The sequence below is a fragment of the Hyla sarda genome, chromosome 5 (assembly GCF_029499605.1).
Source record: "Hyla sarda isolate aHylSar1 chromosome 5, aHylSar1.hap1, whole genome shotgun sequence".
In the NCBI taxonomy this organism is placed as follows: Eukaryota; Metazoa; Chordata; class Amphibia; order Anura; family Hylidae; genus Hyla; species Hyla sarda.
In genome coordinates, this window is record NC_079193.1 from 272,753,418 (window position 1) to 272,773,769 (window position 20,352).

A 20,352-nucleotide genomic window follows, 5' to 3' on the forward strand; every position below is an offset into this window, starting at 1 on the left:
TGTATCCTTATATGAAGGACACACCAGAGCTCGCACACCAACGCCAAGGTTTCTCAAGATGATGCGGGACCTACGCTAATCCTACCTGTGCTTGATAAGCAAAACAGGGGCCAGTGGGCAATTACGGCAGCATTCGGTCGACTCACAACTTCCTCCCAGATACCCTTCAGCGTGACTGAGCACACATGCAATGGGAGGAGGGAGGCAAGCTGCAAGCCCCACCTGAGTTGGCTCATATGGGTGCCGGGCCTCACAGGTGCTACCTTAATGCTGCCTTGAAGATATTCAAGGCGCATTTATTTTGGAGTTTATACACCTCCAAGTATAAAATTTAAACAAACAACAAAAAAACGTGGTCTCAAATGGCTGGAGATGACATTGTCATTGTTTACATCTACCACAGTAGTGCACCCATATTCCTGTATTGTATTCTAATTGTTACACATCCACACCGTTTATCTGGTGTAGGATTCTATTGTGGCACTTGTAGTCCGCTGCAGGCATCCTCCATTGTATGCATTTTTATGCTGGGGATCGCCCTTAGCAACGGACTACAAGGGCAGGATCTGCTCCCCCAGTATAAATGCACAACCGCTGGGGTTGAGCATCTCCAGCCATTTGAGACCACGTTTTTTTGTTGTTTACCCTAAACTGTTGCCCTGAAATACGACAGGGCTCCAAAGTGAGAGAGTGCCATGTGCATTTGAGGCCTAAATTAGGGATTTGCATAGGGGTGGACATAGGGGTATTCTACGCCAGTGATTCCCAAACAGGGTGCCTCCAGCTGTTGCAAAACTCCCAGCATGCGTGGACAGTCAATGGCTGTCCGGCAATACTGGGAGTTGCTGTTTTTCAACAGCTGGAGGCTCTGCTTTGGAAACAGTGGTGTACCGGACGTTCTTATTGGGGGAGGGGAGGGGGGCTGTGTAGGGGTATGTGTATATGTAGTGCTTTTAACTTTTTATTTTATTTTGTGGTAGTGTAGTGTAGTGTTTTTAGGGTACAGTCACACGGGCGGGGGATTACAGCGAGTTTCCCAGCGCAAAATTTGCTGCACCTCAAACTTGCAGCGAGAAACCCACTGTAAAACCCTCGCCCATGTGAATGTACCCTGTACATTCACAGGGGGGGTGCACCAGCTGTTGCAAAACCACAACTCCCAGCATGCATGGTCTGCTAGTGCATGCTGGGAGTTATAGTTTTGCAACAGCTGGAGGCACACAGGTTAGGAAACACTGAGTTAGAAACAGACAATATTTCCCAACCAGTGTGTCTCCAGTTGTTGCAAAACTACAACTCCCAGCATGCCCAGACATCTGAAGGGCATGCTGGGAGTTGTAGTTTGGCAACATCTGAAGGGCCAGATGTTGCTGAACTAAAACTCCCAGCATGCCTGGACAGTCAGTGCATGCTGGGAGTTGTAGTTTTGCAACAGCAAAACAATGGTCTCCAAACTGGGGCCCTCCAGATGTTTCAAAACTACAACTCCCAGCATGCCCAGACAACCAAAGGCTGTCTAGGCATGCTGGGAGTTGTAGTTTTCAGACTCCTAGAAGCAGCAGTGAAGATCTTCACTGCTGCCTCTGAGGACCATATACTTACCTGCCGGTCCCGTCGCTGCTCGTCCACGTGGCCGATCCCGCGCTGCTCCTCGGTCCCGCCGCTGCTTCGGGTAAGGCCGCCGGTCCCCGCGTGTTCCCCCCCTATGCCGCAGGTCCCCGCGAGCCCCGCAGCCATCTTCCCCCATTCTGCCCGACTTCCAGGGGCGGGCAGTGTGGGGGATCTGAACTTTCACCCCAGGTCACTGTGATTGGTCCACAGGGACCAATCACAGTGATCGCTGACCAGGACCATCAATGGATGGTCCTGGGGGGTGAAGCAGAAGTTGTCCCCTGCTGGAAACAGCGGGACTTCTGCTGGTTAACCCGTGCGATGCTGCGCATCGCCGGGTTAACTGAATGTCATTTATGAACGTCGGGATGCGCGAACGCACTGCACAACCCGGCGTTTATATATAACATTCTGCGGGAAGGGGTTAATACTGGATAGACAGAAGGCTATGGAATTGGCTATAGAGTGAAAGTATCCTATAAGTGAAGCATTTCCTTTGCTTGTGGCTTAAAGGAATTTTACTGTATGTATATGTATTTATTTTTATTTACTACTTTTTTTTTATTACATTAAATGAGCACTGTCAGATCCAAAAACATTTTACATGTTTAAAATTAAAGACCTTTTGTAAAATACTTGTTTAAAATGTTTGAACATTTAATAAAGAAAACTGCTCCCGAAAATCCCACCACTAGTGGCCCCCATACCTACTGGGACACTAACCAGTCCTGCAGCAGAATCAGGCTTGTCCATGAGTCATTGACAGTGAGAGGAGAGGATTTCTAACACTGTGAGCTAATGAAAATGAAAATGGTGTTTGTATAATAAATATAGGTGATAGATGCATAAAAAATAGATGAAAAACAATCAAGAAAATGTAGATCAGCTCACCAAAGTCCATATGTGTCAAGCATCTGACAATGATCCCGGAGCACGGATGCAGGGAGCCGCCACTCCCTGTAACACTGGGAAGAAAAATAGAAGCAAGGGTCCGGCTCCTGGGTGTGCATATCCAATAAAACTTAGCCTTTAATAATGCATTTTAAAAACATGGAGGTTCGCCACTGGGTGGCAAGTGACATGTCACTTAAAAAAGGGGTGAAACGCCGACGCGTTTTGAGCAGTTGCTCTTAGTCATGGTGTTGGTACCTTGTCACACGGGGGTTTAAATACCTACTGGCATATGGTCAGGTCCCACCGTGGATCCAAACTCCCCGCCTCCGTCAAACAGGATGTGACGTGGCATATGGAAGGTAGCTGAAAAAAGGTGCGGCCAGGTGAAGTCAAATCAAGACACCGAAAATCGCTGATTAACCCATGGGTAACTTTCTTGTTTGTGTCAGTTTCCCTATAATGGTGCCCATGAATATACACATGCAGTGTAGTATACACAATTGCATCCTATGGAACACACATGAGAAGCTGTACATATTCCAACTTACATAAGATATCATAAAGAAACAAAATCAGCATAGAAAGAACCCCAGACACACTCAAAAACAATACGTGAGAATAGAGTAACAAAAAAAAACGCATGTTGTGAACCACAACATACGTATGCACAAATGCAACTCGGCATAGTATATGTAATTTTGTATCAGTGTGAGTTTATCCCATAGCAGAACGTACCGCTAATAGATAATGTGAAAAAATGATAAGGGAAGATGATACATTAAATGAGGTAAATACCTAAGAGTCTAATGTAGCACAGATACAGACAATATCATAGCCCAACAACAAAAGGTGGATGTAACCACACAGGTCGCACAATGTGGACACAGCCACAGGTAAGAACTATATTGAAGCAACCATAAAATCATGTTCCCGCAAATATCAAAAGTCAATACATAATATAATATCTAGACTCACGGGAACATGTAGATAGACATGTAACACACGAAAAATTGATAATGGCACAGGTCTCAGGAATCCCCAAATGCGGCTTAACTTGGTATTAATAATATTGCATCAGTGTGAATATGTCACATCACAGGCGGCATTGGTAAATCATATAAAAAATAGATGTACATGGTCATGATTTGGTACTGAGTAACATTACATTTTCTTTTATGAAATCTGGCAGGTATGCTTTAAAGCAATACGAGAGGTTTTCTCTAAGATGCTGCTACTAATAAAATGTTGCACACCTAGAAGACTATGCAATGTAGTCAAAACAGACTTGCCCTACATTTCTACCAAATGTTTATAATACTGAAATGCAATTGGTGACATTTACATGGTTATACAATGCGGTATCATAATGGATGTGAAATGGAAGTAATTGTACCATTAAGAAATATAACCCTTAAAGACCAAAAAGGTACTCTAAATATGATAATTTTAACAGCAATTATAATGAATTATATATGACATAGTATGTGAGACTCACATATACTAAACCAAGGGAAAACACTGACGACTGATACTATTATCCCTTCTAATGGACTTTAATTCAACTTTACTTTACTATACAAGCCTCTCTGTTCTATTATTCTTCTGTGGTGCCCACCCAAGCTTCATAGAAGTATTATTGCTCTTAGATTTGAGTGGGGGAAATATTTTTATTTTATATAAATATAACATGTTTTTATTCAGCCTACTAAACTCGTCACTTGTCAAGTGTCATGGCCTTTACTATGTTTTTAATGATCTGTTGTGTGACGTGGCCATTATAAGTAGAGGCAGAACCGGCCCTACCATTAGTCCCAGTGGGTCCTTTGGTCCCAGGTGGCACTCCGTCAGGGGTGGCACTTTGCTACCCAAGATTTTCTTTTTTTATTATAGCGCCACCACTGACAATCATATGGGGGAGCAGAGGGGACAGGGCCTGCATCGGCCGCTGTGTCTATGCAGAGCCAGACCCAGAGCTGGATGTCCTCCTCAGGGTTCGTTAAGAGAACTGCAGTGGCTGCCTGAGAGAGGAGCTGAGGTCAAGCCTTACTGTGTTGTGACCTCATGTAGACCTGAACGCGCCCATAGAGGATATCGCTGCGCCCGCCGGCCCGCCAACGACTTGTCCCCACTCCCTGCCCGGCTTGTTTGATTCTGATCCAAGTTCAACTGATGCCTGCTGCAGCACTGCTGGTCCGGTTCTGGAGTGGTGAGTGACTAAATATAAGCCTCACCCAAGCAGAGCTAAGAGGCGACAAAACTACAACTCCCAGCATGTCCTCACTGTAAGGGCATGCTGGGAGTTGTAGTCTTGCAACAGCGGTCGGGGGGCATTTTTACACCAGGGTGCCCCAGCTGTTGCTACATTACAACTCCCATCATAGGAGTTGTAGTTTAGGAAAAGGGTGCCCCTAGCTTTTGCTAAACTATAACTCCCATCATAAGAGTTGTAGTTTTGGAACAAGTGGCCTCCAGCTGTTGCTAAACTACAACCCCCATCATGGGAGTTGTAGGTTAGCAACAGTGAGCCTCCAGCTGTTGGTAAACAGGAGGCTCGCTGTTGCTAAATTACAACCCCCGTCATTCAATGATGGGGGTTGTAGTTTACCAACTGCTAGAGGCTTCTTCAGCTTTGTGGACATTCTCCCCAGGGGAGAGAGCCATAAATGTACTAACCCAAAAACAGCTAGCGCTAACCCCTTAATATTACCCCAGTACACACCGCCACAGGGGTGTCGGGAAGAGCTGGTACCAACAGGCCCAGAGCATCAAAAATGGCGCTCCTGGGCCTAGGAAGTAACAGGCTGGCATTATTTAGGCTGGGGAGGGCCAGTAACAATGGTCCTCACCCACCCTGGTAACGTCAAGCTGTTGCTGCTTGGTTGGTATCTGGCTGAGAATAAAAATAGTGGAAACCATACAAGTTTTTTTTTATATGATTACTTATGCAAAAAAATTTGTGGGGTTCGCTGTATTTTCATTTTCAGCCAAATATCAACCAAGTAACAACAGCCTGACATTACCAGGGTGGGCAAGGACCATTGTTACTGTCCCTCCCCAGCCTAGGTAATGCCAGCCTACGTTACCACCTAGGCCAAGGAGTGCCATTTTTTGGCGCTCTAAGCCTGTTGGTACCAGCACTTCCCGGCACCCCTGTGGTGGTAGGTACCGGGGTAATAATTGGGGGTTAGTCCTAGCTGTTTTGTCTATTAGACAGCTTCCACTACTAAGCCTGTAAAGTAAATATTTTTAAAAACCAACACGTTTAAAAAAATGTATTACAAAAAAAAGCACTCCCCCACAAGCCCTCATTAAACATTTTATTAATATTAAACAAACAAAATAAAAACGCTGGTCATCATAGTCCACTAAATCCAAAGTAGTCCACGGGATACACAGATTTGAAAAAAACAAACAAAAAATGGTTTAGTACATTTAGAGAAAAAAAAAGTGGTAAAAAACTGTGATAAACATATATATATATATATATATATATATATATATATATATATATATATGGCACATATTTTCACAGATGCGGCTTTAGAGCAGAAAAGTCACATAGGAGAGGAAGTGGGGTTTCCAGGGGGTGTTCTGAAGTCATTTATTGGGTTTTGCTTACAGTAGGGCAAAAAAAGTATATAGTCAGCATGCAATTATGCAAGTTCTCCCACTCAAAAAGATGCGAGAGGCCTGTCATTTTCATCATAGGTATACCTCAACTATGAGAGACATAATGAGAGAAAAAAATCCATAAAATCATACTGTCTGATTTTTAAAGAATTTATTTGCAAATTATGGTGGAAAATAAGTATTTGATGACCTACAAACAAGCAAGATTTCTGGCTCTCACAGACCTGTAACTTCCTCTTTAAGAGTCTCCACTGTCCTCCACTCATTACCTGCATTAATCCCTTGGGGACTTATAACCCTTTCAATTTTGCACCTACAGACTCTTATTAATTATTTTTTGTGCCACCAATTCTACTTTGTAATGTTGTCAGTCATTTTACCCAAAAATCTACGGCAAAACAAAACAAAAAAAAAACATTGTGTTACGAAACTGAAGAAAAAGACATCCTTTTGTAACTTTTGGGGGCTTCTGCTTCTACACAGTAAATTTTTCGGTAAAAATTACACCTTATCTTTATTCTGTAGGTCCATAAAATTAAAATGATACCCTACTTAAATAGGTTTGATTTTGTATTACTTCTGAAAAAAATCATAACTACATGCAGGAAAATTTATATGTTGAAAATTGCCATCTTCTGACCCCTAAAGTTTTTTTTATTTTTCTGCATACGGGGCGGTATCAGGGCTCATCTTTTGCGCCGTGATCTGAAGTTTTTATAGGTACGATTTTTGTTTTCATCAGACTTTGATCGCTTTTTATTCATTTTTCATGGTATAAAAAGTGACCAAAAATATGCTATTTTGGACTTTGGAATTTTTTTATGTGTACGCCATGGACCATGCCGTTTAATTAACAATATATTTTTATAGTTTGGACATTTACGCACATGGCAATATCACATATGTTTATTTTTGTTCACACGTTTTTAAAAAAAATTAGAAAAGGGGGGTAATTTGAACTTTTATAAGGGAAGGGGTTAAATCACATTTATTAACGTTTTTTTTACACCTTTTTTTGCAATGTTATAGGGGGCTATAACATGCAGTACATTGATTGCCAGCACTGTTCAATGCTATGCCATAGCATTGCATTGCTCAGTGTTATCGGCGGTCGATTGCTCAAGCCTGGATATCAGGCTTGGAGCAATCAATTGCCGAACAGACGTACTGGAGGCAATTTCACTGCGGTGATCCCGATCAGCCCAACTGAGCTGCAGGGAATGCTTTTTTTCACATTTTAGACACGGTGATCAAAGTCTAAAGGGTCATCGCGATCAGTGATGCGCGCTATTAGCTCCGGGTCCCGGCTACCATTAGCCAACATGGCAACCCAATATGACGCGGGGTCACCGCATGACCCCGCATTATATCGCGGGAGTGGGCGCAGGATGTACAGGTATGCCCTGCGTCCCCAAGAGGTTAATGGCACCTGTTTGAACTTATCAGTATAAAAGACACCTGTCCACTACCTCAGTCACACTCAGAACTCCATTATGACCAAGACCAAAGAGCTGTCGAAGGATAACAGAAAAAAAATTGTAGACCTGCACCAGGCTGGGAAGACTGAATCTGCAATAGGCAAACAGCTTGGTGTGAAGAAATCAACTGTGGGAGCAATTATTAGAAAATGGAAGACTGAATCTGCAATAGGCAAACAGCTTGGTGTGAAGAAATCAACTATGGGAGCAATTATTAGAAAATGGAAGACATACAAGACCACTGATAATCTCAGCCTGTGGTGTCAAATTGATCCCAAGAACGGTGATCAAAAATCCCAGAACCACACGGGAGAACCTAGTGAATGACTTGCAGAGAGCTGGGACCAAAGTAACAAAGGCTACCATCAGTAACACACTATGCCGCAAGGGACTCAAATCATTCAGTGCCAGACGTGTCCCCCTACTTAAGCCAGTACATGTCCGAGCCCATCTAAAGTTTGCTAGAGAGAATTTGTATGATCCAGAAGAGGATTGGGAGAATGTCATATGGTTAGATGAAACCAAAGTAGAACTTTTTGGTTAAAACCTAACTCGTCGTGTTTGGAGGAGAAAGAATGCATCCAAAGAACACCATACCTACTGTGAAGTATGGGGGTGGAAACATCATGCTTTGGGGATGTATTTCTGCTAAGGGACCAGGACGACTGATCCGTGTAAAGGAAATAATGAATGGGGCCATGTATAGTGAGATTTTGAGTGAAAACCTCCTTCCATCAGTAAAGGCATGGAAGATGAAACGTGGCTGGGTGTTTCAGCATGACAATGTCCAAAACACACCGCCCGGGCAATGAAGGAGTGGCTTTTCAAGGTCCTGGAATGGCCTAGCCAGTCTCCAGATCTCAACCCCATAGAAACCTTTGGAGGGTGTTGAAAGTTCATGTTGCCCAGCGACAGCCCCAAAACATCACTGCTCTAGAGGAGATCTGCATGGAGGAATACCAGCAACAGTGTGTGAAAACCTTGTGAAGACTTAAAGAAAATGTATGACCTCTGTCATTGCCAACAAAGGGTATATAACAAAGTATTGAGATTAACTTTTGTTATTGACCAAATAATTATTTTCCACCATAAATTGAAAATAAATTCTTTAAAAATCAGACAATGTGATTTTAGGTATTTTTTTTCTCGTTATGTCTCTCTTAATTGAGGTATATTTATGATGAAAATTACAGGCCTCTCATCTTTTTAAGTGGGAGACCTTGCACAATTGGTGGCTGACCTAAATACTTTTTTTACCCCACTGTATGTGTGCTAATAATAGTATTCTAAAGTTATTTATTGTTTTTTGCTTATGTGTGCCAAACTTATCAACCCCTTAAGATAGTATGATAAATATGTCACACATAAGCAAAACTAAAGCAAAAATAGAAATGACTAGAGAACTTGCTTAAAAAACCAGCAATGATAAATGTCCCCCAATGTAACTACTGTGGGGGAACTACCTGCTTATTGTGAAGGATATACCTAGTCAATTGGGGACCTACTATTCTACCCACTCTTAGTAGGCATTATTACAAATTGGGGGCCTATGGAGGGGGAGATTGTGAAGAGGTTGGGAGAGCACTGGAAAATGTGCAGTCTAAGATGTTTGTCCTGCAGATGCTGAAGAGATGATGTTTTCGTTGGAAGAAGTGGTCATGGCGGTCTGACCCGAAAGTGGAAAAAAAGGAAAGAGGACAATGCTGATCAGAAAAGACGTGACCTGTGAGTTCCTATATGTGACTATAATCACTTATATGGTATACAGATCATGTGTAAAGCTGGTATATACCTCTATATGGTCCTGCATATAATCACTTATATGGTCTGCAGATCTTGTGTACAGCTGGTATCTATTACTATAGGAGGGATTTTGTTTTGTTTTAGGGGCGGGGGAGTGTGTAGCCAGGGGCGGAGTCTCACAGGGACCCTTTCTTTTTTTGGTCTGTGGGCCCTGAGTGTTGTCAGTCCGTCCCTGGAAAGAGACACCTATGTTATAAAGTTATGTAGAAATACAGAATTTTAAAATACATTTTTTGGTGGCTGTGTTTTTTTTTTTTGTTTTTGTTTTTTGTGCTGCCTTGGACCCAGGCAGCACAATGTCTTGGGCTGGTCCTGAGTAGAGGCTACACTCCAATCTATGATAACAAACAAAAGGAGGTCCAAAAGCCATACAGGCATATTTAAATACAAACTTAATTAAATATCAAGCTTGTATGGCTTAATAAATATTGTGCTTTGATATAAGTGTGTGGCTATTGGTGCCATTCTGTTTGTAGGTTGTGAATATTGTGAATATCTTGGTTGGCATCACTTAATACCTCTAAAAATGTTGGATGCTCAGCTCATACCTTATCATGATATAGCAAAACATGCCTATAGATTGCCTGGGGTTTGAACAGCGCAACTGTAAAAAAAAAAAAAAAAAAAAAACACCAAATGCCATGAATGGAGATTTTTTTTTGTCACATCCTATAGTAGAAAAAGATTAATAAAAAGTGATCAAAAAGTCTCATCAAAACAACATGCTACTGTTAAAATAAAAACCATGTTGAAAAAAATGAGCCATCATACAGCCCTGTATAAAAAAAAATGAAAAAGCAATAGGGGTCAGAAGAGGACAATTTTAAGTACACTGGTTTTGTTTAAAAAAGTTTTACTTTTTTTAAGTAAGTAGTACCTTCGAATAGGGGATATGATGTCAAGGGCAGAGTACCCCTTTCAGAAACCTCTTGATGAAAGGGTCCTGAGGAATAGGCCTATTAACCCCTTAAGGACACATGACGTACTGGAACGTCATGTGTCCACTCCCAATCTGTAACGCGGGGCCACGGCGTGTCGGCGTGACGGCGGGTCGGGCCAGGCCTCTGTTAGAGGCCGGGACCCGTGGCTAATAGCGCGCGGCATTGATCGCTGTGCCGCGCTCTATTAACCCTTTAGACGCGGCGTTGAAAGTTGAACGCCGCGTCTAAAGTGAAACTGAAAGCATGCCGGTTAGCTCAGTGGGCTGTTCGGGATAGCCGCGGCGAAATCGCGGCATCCCGAACAGCTTACAGGACAGCGGGAGGGCCCGCTGTCTGCCTCCTCGCTGTCCGATCGCCGAATGACTGCTCAGTGCCTGAGATCCAGGCATTAGCAGTCAAGCGGCAGAATCATCGATCAATGGTTTCTTATGAGAAACCAGTGATCAATGATAAAGATCAGTGTGTGCAGTGTTATAGGTCCCTATGGGAGCTATAACACTGCAAAAAAAAAGTTTAAAAAAAAAAGTGAATAAACATCATTTAACACCTCCCCTATTAAAAGTTTGAATCACCCCCCTTTTCCCATAAAAAAAAAACAGAGTGTAAATAAAAATAAAAATAAACATATATGGTATCGCCGCGTGCGGAAATGTCCAAATTATAAAAATATATCATTAGTTAAACCGCACGGTCAATGGCGTGTGCGCAAAAAAATTCCAAAGTCCAAAATTGTGCATTTTTGGTCACTTTTTATATCATGAAAAAATGAATAAAAAGCGATCAATAAGTCCTATCAATGCAAAAATGGTACCGTTAAAAACTTCAGATCACGGCGCAAAAAATGAGCCCTCATACCGCCCCATACATGGAAAAATAAAAAAGTTATAGGGGTCAGAAATGACAATTTTAAACGTATAAATTTTCCTGCATGAAGTTATGATTTTTTCCAGAAGTACGACAAAATCAAACCTATATAAGTAGGGTATCATTTTAACCGTATGGACCTACAGAATAAATATCAGGTGTCATTTTTACCAAAAAATGTACTACATAGAAACGGAAGCCTCCAAAAGTTTCAATTTTGTCTCACAATGATTTTTTTTTCCGTTTCACCGTAGATTTTTGGGCACAATGACTGACGTCATTACAAAGTAGAATTGGTGGCGCAAAAAATAAGCCATAATATGGATTTTTAGGTGCAAAATTGAAAGAGCTATTATTTTTTAAAGGCAAGGAGCAAAAAACGAAAATGCAAAAACGGAAAAACCCCCGATCCTTAAGGGGTTAAAGGGGTACTCCGGCCCTGAGACATCTTACCCCCTATCCCAAGGATAGGGGATAAGATGTCTCACTGCGGGGGTCCCGCTGCTGGGGACCCCCGCAATCTTTTATTCGCTATCCACCTGTTTGAGCTGCACATCGCGGTCCCAGCTCACAAACAGCCGGGTGGCGTCCATGGGGCCGGAGTATCGTGATGTCACAACTCCGCCCCCATGCGACGTCACCCCCCGCTATGCAAATCTATGGTAGGGGGCGTGACGGCTGTCGTCACACAGGGGCGTAGTCGTGACGTCACGATACTCCGGCCCCATGGTCGCCACCCGGCTGTTTGTGAGCTGGCACCGCGGCCTGCAGCTCAAACAGGTGGGTGCAGAATACAAGATTGTGGTGGTCCCCAGTGGCGGGATCCCCGCGGGGAGACATCTTATCCCCTATCCTTTGGATAGGGGATAAGATGTCTCAGGGCCGGAGTACCCCTTTAAGACATGCTGAAGAGATTGCTGAAATGTGGACTCTTAAGGTGGAGGGAGATAAGCCTTTGTCCAGACCAACCTGCATGAATTGAAGAATAGCTGGGAGGGGTAGATCTGAAGCATCATCTCCTTGGATGAGCACCAAGCCAACAAAAATCCACATGATTCACGAGTATGCTCTCTTAGTTGAATCTGCCCTTGAATGAGACAAGGTTCTTAGGACCAACTCTGAAAGGGAATGATCAACCTTCAGACTATGGGGTTGAATTTCTGCAGATCTGGGCAGAGGTAAGTGTCCAATACTGCCCTTGACCCATTCGAATAAGTTGGGTAAACCAGGATCTCTTCAGCCAAAATGGTTTGATGGCTAGTACAGAGGCCTGATCCTATTCTGATTTTCATCAATACCCTCAGAATCAAGGAAAACAGAGGGAAGATGTACAGCAGCCTTAACCTCCAAGGAACTGAAAGAGCATTTATCGCCAATGGGTTGTCCTTGGCATTGAACCTCGATGTTATGAGATTCACCTCTGGCATACCACATTTGGGAGATTTGTCTGAAAATCTACAGAAAAGGCACTACCCCACTGTTGGTAGGCCCCGACTTATCCAGTCTGCTATCATGTTAAGGGAGCCACAGATGTGGGCTGCAGACAAGTGTGTGAGGCTCATCTCTGCCCAATTCAGGATCATTCCTATCTCTCTCTTGCGATCTTGTGCTTTCCTGCTTGATATGAAAGATGCCATCATATTGTCCTACTGGACTCTTACAGCTTTCCCTCGATTTTGAGGAGTGAAGTAAAGGTGCGGAGGCTAAATAGCATGCATCTTGCAGAGATTGGATGAGAGTAGCTGCTCCTGAAAGGTTTCTTGGCTTAAGATAGACTACTAGGAACATGTCCATAGTCAATATGATCCACTCTGGTTGAATCATAGATTTTCCTTCCTCGAGATAGATCCACCACCTGAGGGAAATTCAGGGGTGACAAGGCAGGGAGCATAGGGTCCTTAGCCTCTCCGGGCTGCATTTCCAAAACCTCAGATAGAAGAGTACAGAGGTGGGACTTAATGGGCCACCTCCGTAGTTGCTGACTAGCTCCTACATCTTCATGAGAGTCCGGATGGGTACTTGACATGCTCTGGACCTTGGACTTCCTCCCTGGAGTAAGCAAAAGTGACATCTCAATGAAATTGATGATGAAGCGCAGGAACTTGACAGATGTTAATGGGCTTACGTTGGACATTTGCCAATTGATTTTCCATCACAAGTGGAGAGTGGAACATGAAGATGTTGGGTTAGAACTGCTAGTAAAGAAGTCTTTAGAAGCCAGTAATCCAGATAATGAACGATGGTCAATCCTTTGACAAAATTCCAAAAGGATTGAAAACAAATTGAAGGTGTTTTAGAACATTAGAAACTTGGACCACGATCCTTACATACCTTCTGGAACCAGGATGGATCCGGAAGTAAAGAAAAGCGTCTATGGGGTCCAAAGTTGCCATGACATCTCTGTGGTTCAGGATGTTTGAGGGAATAATTTCCATACAAAACTTTTTTTTAATTATGAATCAGTTAAAAATTCTAAAATTAATAATTTCCTTGAGATCTTTTAATGCTTTGCGAACAGAAAATAAGAAGGAAAAATTGGAGAAAAGCTCCCTAACCCATGCTTTCCTGCTGTAGCCTCTTCCAGAGCTCCCTTCAGAGGATATTTCTGCATGTAATATGATAGCCTGTTTTTATGAGGAAAGAAGCTCTGGGGCCTGGTTTGAGACTGCTGGGGAAGATTCTTCCCATTTCTTGTTGTATAAGCCCACAATGATTCGATCTAATTCTGACCTGAAGAATCTTCCAGGCTCAAAGGAATAGTTACATAAATTGTATTTTGAGGCATGATCCACTGACAACTGCTTGAGCCCCAATGTCCTGTGACCAGTCGAAATTAAAGCCATTGATTCTGTGACCAACTTAGGCTGATAGAAAGCAGCATCACATAAGACATGACAAACTTGAAGAAGGACATGATGTGATCACAGGAGACTCCCCTCTTCATATTGATTTATATCTGCTAAAGGCAAGACTTAAGGAAGGTGGAGACTTCAGAAGAGGCTATAGTGACTGAAAAAGAAGCAGCTCAAGAATGTGGACTCTGTGAGCTAGCTTGTTAGCATGTAGAGGGACTGGCAGGCTTAAATAAGCTGCCAAGTTCGACCTCGAAAGCTCTGCCCCAGCAGAGAAGCCAAGCCAGAATTGCACCCCAGAGTGGAGAAAAAAAATACCAGAACAATGCCGAACCCTACCGGAAGTGACAACAGAGCAGCAAGTCATGACATCAAGAAGATGGTGGTGCCCTTCGCGAGCACCACGCAGATCAAGACAACATCGGATATGTGCCTCAATCGGCTGCGTAAAGATCAACGGAGAGACACAGCACTGCCAGAGATCAAGGGGCAGAGAACACTAAATACAAAAACAAAACAATAGAGGGACAGAATAAAAATAAAGTCCTCCCTAAAAAAGAAAGAAGAGGGGGAGATCACCGACAGTCACACTGTCAGGGAGGATAGAAAAAAAACACAGTGAGTGATCTCTCTTTTTAAAAGAGGTATTTGATTTATTGATTTATTACTTCTTGGGCTCATTCCACCAGCCTACCAGTCCACAGGAGGTACTTAACCCTATCTGTGCTGCTGGTAGGATGTAAGAGAAACTAACATTTTCATACAATTTCTTAGTACATTTGTTGAGTAAGTAGTAGATAAAAATTTCCGGGTGATCCGCGCAATCCGCATGACGTACAAAATACAAAGTATGCTGGTAAAAATCCAAAGGTTCTTTTATTTGCTTGTGTCAGACGCGTTTCGAGGTTTCATACCTCTTTTTCAATGACTACAGCATTGATACACATTACATTACATGGTGTTATATATAGGTGGAAAAAAGGCGCCGAAATTAGTGGCCGGTATGTAACTATTCTGATGTCATAGATGTGCGCTGCTGTAGCGCTGTTTGCTGACGTGTGTCAGTTGTAGTCACGTGTATCAACAGTTCATAAAAAACAGTTTGTAAATTCATTCATAAAAAACATCAATTTATTTCTAAGGAACAATCTAAAATATTATAAAAACAGCCTTACAGGAAGACTGGCTGTTGGATGTAAAAATAAAAAAGCGGAACAGATAATATTCATATGTGCGCTGCGTGTGGGTGTCTTTTGAATCCACTTATGTTGCTGTCTGTGTACAGGCGGAGCAGCTGATGTCGGGCTGTTTCCATGGACCTGGGGACTGCAGCGCTGCGACTTAGTATGGTATGCAGTATCCATCTATCAGTTGGGATAGATGTTTTCCTGTACTTATGTTGCTGTCTGTGTGTGATCGGAACAGCTGAGGTCGGGCTGTTTCCCTGGACTAGGAGGTTGCAGCGCTGTGGTTTAGCGCGGTGTGCAGTATCCATATGTTAGATGGAATGGGTATATTTCTGTAAGGGGTTAAAAATGAATAGACATTAAAAATGTTAATGTGAGTATTACTTTAGGTCTGAAAATTGTAGTAGCGTGTGCTCGGATGATATTTTGGTTTGTTTCCCGATGATGTTCAAGCACTATAGCTCTGTGCCTCACACATCATTTTGGTGTGTGTGTTAAAAAATTTTTGTTCTTTTATTGTATGTAACTTCTGTTCGAGGATGGGGTTGGGCTGATGATGTGGATGTAACTAATGCGTTTGTAACAGGCAAATTTTGATTAGTTGAAGTGATATTTTTGAAGTTTTTAAAGTTTTTTTTAATATATATATATAAAAGATGTATTCAAGGTTGTGGGATGTTTCGGCAAAATTATTGTTGATGACTCATGAATTTTCACTTTTGGTCTGTGGTTCGGTGTGTGTGCTGTGATGTATTGGATACTTATGTGAAAAATGTATAAAATATGTATAAAATGTATGAAAGTGGAGAATATCACTTATGTAGATGTTTTCTAGATTTCAGAGGGGTGTTTACCCATATGTAGTTTTAAATGTGTTATTCTTATATATTATCAATATTTTCGTTCAAACCCAGCGGGGACAGTGTGTTCATTTTGTATATCCAAAAGGATTCTCTTCTGCATAGATTTCCAAATCTGTCCCCATTTCCTTCTGATATCTGTTCGATTGCAGTGACCTTAAAATCCGAGAATTTGTTGTCTTGTTTTTCTGTCGTGTGTCTAGACTCACTGTGTTTCAGAAACTTGTGTTTCACATTGAAACGGTGTCCACTCATGCAGTTTTTCAATGTTTGGGATGTTCGTCCGATATGCTGTAGGTGGCATCCACACTCGATCAAGTATATTACAAACGATGAATTGCAGTCTAATCTACTTTTAATTTTGAAGTTTTCTCCGGTTTGGTTTCTTGAAAAAGTCTTGGCTCCATGGTTTATATTTTTACACAGTTTGCAGGTCTTTGCTCTGCATTTGAAACAACCAGTCTCCTTGCTCTCAGCGTTCTTATTGTGCTTTTCTGTTTGTTTTTCACCTCTTAAACGACTTGGGGCCACCATATTTTTTATCGTTTTTGCCCTTCTATAAGTGAAACTGTTTTTTTTTTTTGGTAGGGACTCTTTGAGGATAGGGTCTTGTAAAAGGACATTCCAATGTTTTTCCATTATTGCATTGATTTTCTGTTTGTCTGCGTTATAATCTGTAATAAAGTTAAACCTGAATTTTTCACAGTTTTGTTATTTTTTGTCACTCTTATTGGTGTTCGTGATCTTTTTTGATTCTTTCCCTGGATCTTCTGTATTAATAGCTCTTATGGATGTATATGATTTCTGGTAGGCATCTTGGACTATTTTCTTCAGGTATCCTTTTTCTATTAGCCTTTTTTTTATTATTTTACTTTGTGCAACAAAGTCTTTTATCTTTGTGCAATTCCTGCGTAGCCTGTGGAATTGGCCAAAAGGGATGTTCTTTTTCCATTTGTGGTACATACAGCATTTGTATAGTACATTTGTTTTAATTTGCAATGACTAAAATGTCTAGTTGCCGCTAAACATCTAAGATAAAATTTGACGCTTTGTGAACAGAATTTAATTCCTGCAACTTCAAAAAAGTGTTTTTATCAACAATAGAATATCCCAACACTAAAGAGACTTCTAATGTAACCAAGCTCATTATATGCATATACGGTAAGAGGTAATTTCATTAAAAGACAATTAATCTGCTAAAAACATATTATATACTCATTGGATGGGGTACTATGCCTAACATAAAACTATACTCTTAACTAGCACATCATTTGGGAAATAAAGAAATATGATATTCATTTAAATTATTTATGCAAGAGAGCAATTAGCCTAGAAAATAACTTTAGGATAAGTCAATGCTATTACAAAACATTTTAAATGTAGTATAATCTTATTTCCATTTTACAAAAAAGTAAAAGATATTCCATTATTAGTGGTGTATGAAAAATTGTCATAGTTTCAAATTAAAGTAAAATGTAGTTTGGTTTCATCCTTGAATTTTAGGAGGACCTGTCATCAATCCTGACATACGGTAATCTAATACTAATATTCTCAATGAATAATTCTGCATTCTACTGTTGTTCTGCCTGCAAATGTACAGTGGGGATCAAAAGTTTTGGCACCCCAGGTAAAAATTTGTATTAAAGGGGTACTCCCGTGGAAAACTTTTTTTTTTTTAATCAACTGGTGCCAGAAAGTTAAACAGATTTGTAAATTACTTCTATTAAATAATCTTAATCCCTCCAATACATTTTATGGGCTGTATACTACAGAGTAAATTCATTTATTTTTGGATTTCTCTGATGTCACGACCACAGTGCTCTCTGCTGACATCTCTGTCCATTTTAGGATTTGACCAGAATATGTTTGCTATGGGGATTTTCTCCTGCTCTAGACAGTTCCAAAATGGACAGCAGAGGTCAGCAGAGAGCACTGTGGTCGTGACATCAGAGAAATCCAAAATGAAAAGCATTTCTTCTGTAGTTTATAGCCCCTAAAAAGTACTGGGAGGATTAAGATTTTTTTAATAGAAGTAATTTACAAATCTGTTTAACTTTCTGGCACCAGTTGATTTAAAAAAAAAAAAAGTTTTCCACGGGAGTACCCCTTTAATGTGCATAAAGAAGCCAAGGAAAGATGGAAAAATCTCCAAAAGGCCCAAATTACAGATTAGACATTCTTATAATATATTAACAAAAGTTAGATTTTATTTCCATCATTTACACTTTCAAAATAACAGAAAACAAAAAAAATGGCTTCTTCCAAAGTTTGGGCACCCTGCAGAGTTAATATCTTGTACTGCCCCCTTTGGCAAGTATCACAGCTTGTAAACGCTTTTTGTAGCCAGCCAAGAGTCTTTCAATTCTTGTTTGAGGTATCTTTGCCCATTCTTCCTTACAAAAGTCTTCCAGTTCTTTGAGATTTCTGAGCTGTCTGTCACACACTACTCTTTTAAGGTCTATCCATAGATTTTCAATTATGTTGAGGTCAGGAGATTGTGAAGGTCATGGCAAAATCTTCAGTTTACACCTCTTGATGCAATCCTCCATGGATTTCGATGTATGTTTAGGATAATTATCCATTTGTAGAAGTCATCCTCTCTTTAACTTCAGCTTTTTCACAGATGGCATCAAGTTAGCATCCAAAATTTGCTGAAAATTTATTGAATCCATTTTTCCTTCTACTCGTGAGATGTTCCCTGTGCCACTGGCTGCAATACAACCCCAAAGCATGATTGAGCCACCCCCATGCATATCAGTTGGACAGAGGTTCTTTTCATTAAAGGGGTTCTCCGCTGCCTTAACCTACTTTTGGCAGTTAGTTAGTTCTGTGGCTATATGTTATTATGGCTTTTTTTCATGTTGCTAATGGTTCTGTATGTGGTGTTTTACTTACCTTTTTTCCAGACCCGGAAGCTGGTTTCTTCATTTGCTTCCTGCCTTGCCTTGACCACTTTGTTTCTTTTCTTCCGCCACCATCTTGCCATCGGGACGTCCCCGTGGAGGGTGGTGTGTTGGAGGCCGGCCTGCCCCTCGCTCCGTACATGCCCGCCTCCCACGCGACGGAATCCTCGGTCGTCATCAGTGCGCACCCTCCTTACTTTCAGCTTCTTCTAAGCTGAATGCGGATTGGGCTGCTTTCGGCGAATCGGATGCAGTGATGGGCGCATGCGCAGTTGGTCCTCGCTCCGGAGGATCATCTGCGAATGTGCCATAGTGATGTCAGCATCGGGCCCGATACGCTGGGGGTTTGTTAACCCTAACGTGGCCAGACCCGAAGGCTGTCTGGGCTTGCTGGGAGTTGTAGTTTCGCAACAGCTGGAGGCACCCAGCTTGGGAAACACTGCCATAGCAAACCTTCAGGAGCTGTCCAGTGCTCCGAGACTCACCTCTGGCCAGGTTAGGGTTAACAATCCTCCAGCGCATCAGGCCTGATGCTGACATCACTATGGCACATGCGCAGATGATCCTCCGGAGCGAGGACCAATTGCGCATGCGCCCATCACGGCATCCGATTCGCCGAAAGCAGCCCAGTCCGCATTCAGCTTAGAAGAAGCTGATGACGACAGAGGATTCCGTCGCGCGGGTGGCGGGCACGTACGGAGCGAGGGGCAGGCCGGCCTCCAACACACCACCCTCCATGGTGATGTCCCGATGGCAAGATGGCGGCGGAAGAAAAGAAAAAAAGTGGTCGAGACAAGGCAGGAAGCAAATGAAGAAACCAGCTTCCGGGTCTGGAAAAAAGGTAAGTAAAACACCACATACAGAACCGTTAGCAACATGAAAAAAAGCCATAATAACATATAGCCACAGAACTAACTGCCAAAAGTAGGTTCAGGCAGTGGAGAACCCCTTGTTTCCCCTTGTTTCCAAAATGCATCAGGCTTGTCTATATGTTCATTTGCAAAGTACAAACGCTGATTTTTGTGGTAAGGACGTAGAAGAGGTTTTCTTCTGATGACTCTTCCATGAAGACCATATTTGTACAAGTATCTCTTTATGGTGGAATGGTGTACCACCACTCCAGTGTCTGCCAGATATTTCTGGAGGGATTGTGCAGTCAAACGTGGGTTTTGAACTGTTTTTCTCACAATTCTGCGAGCTGTTCTGTCTGATATTTTTCTTGGTCTTCCAGATCTTGCTTTAACTTCCAATGTTCCTGATGACTGAAATTTCTTAATTACATTCCGAACAGAGGATATTGACATCTGAAAACTTTTTGCTATCTTCTTA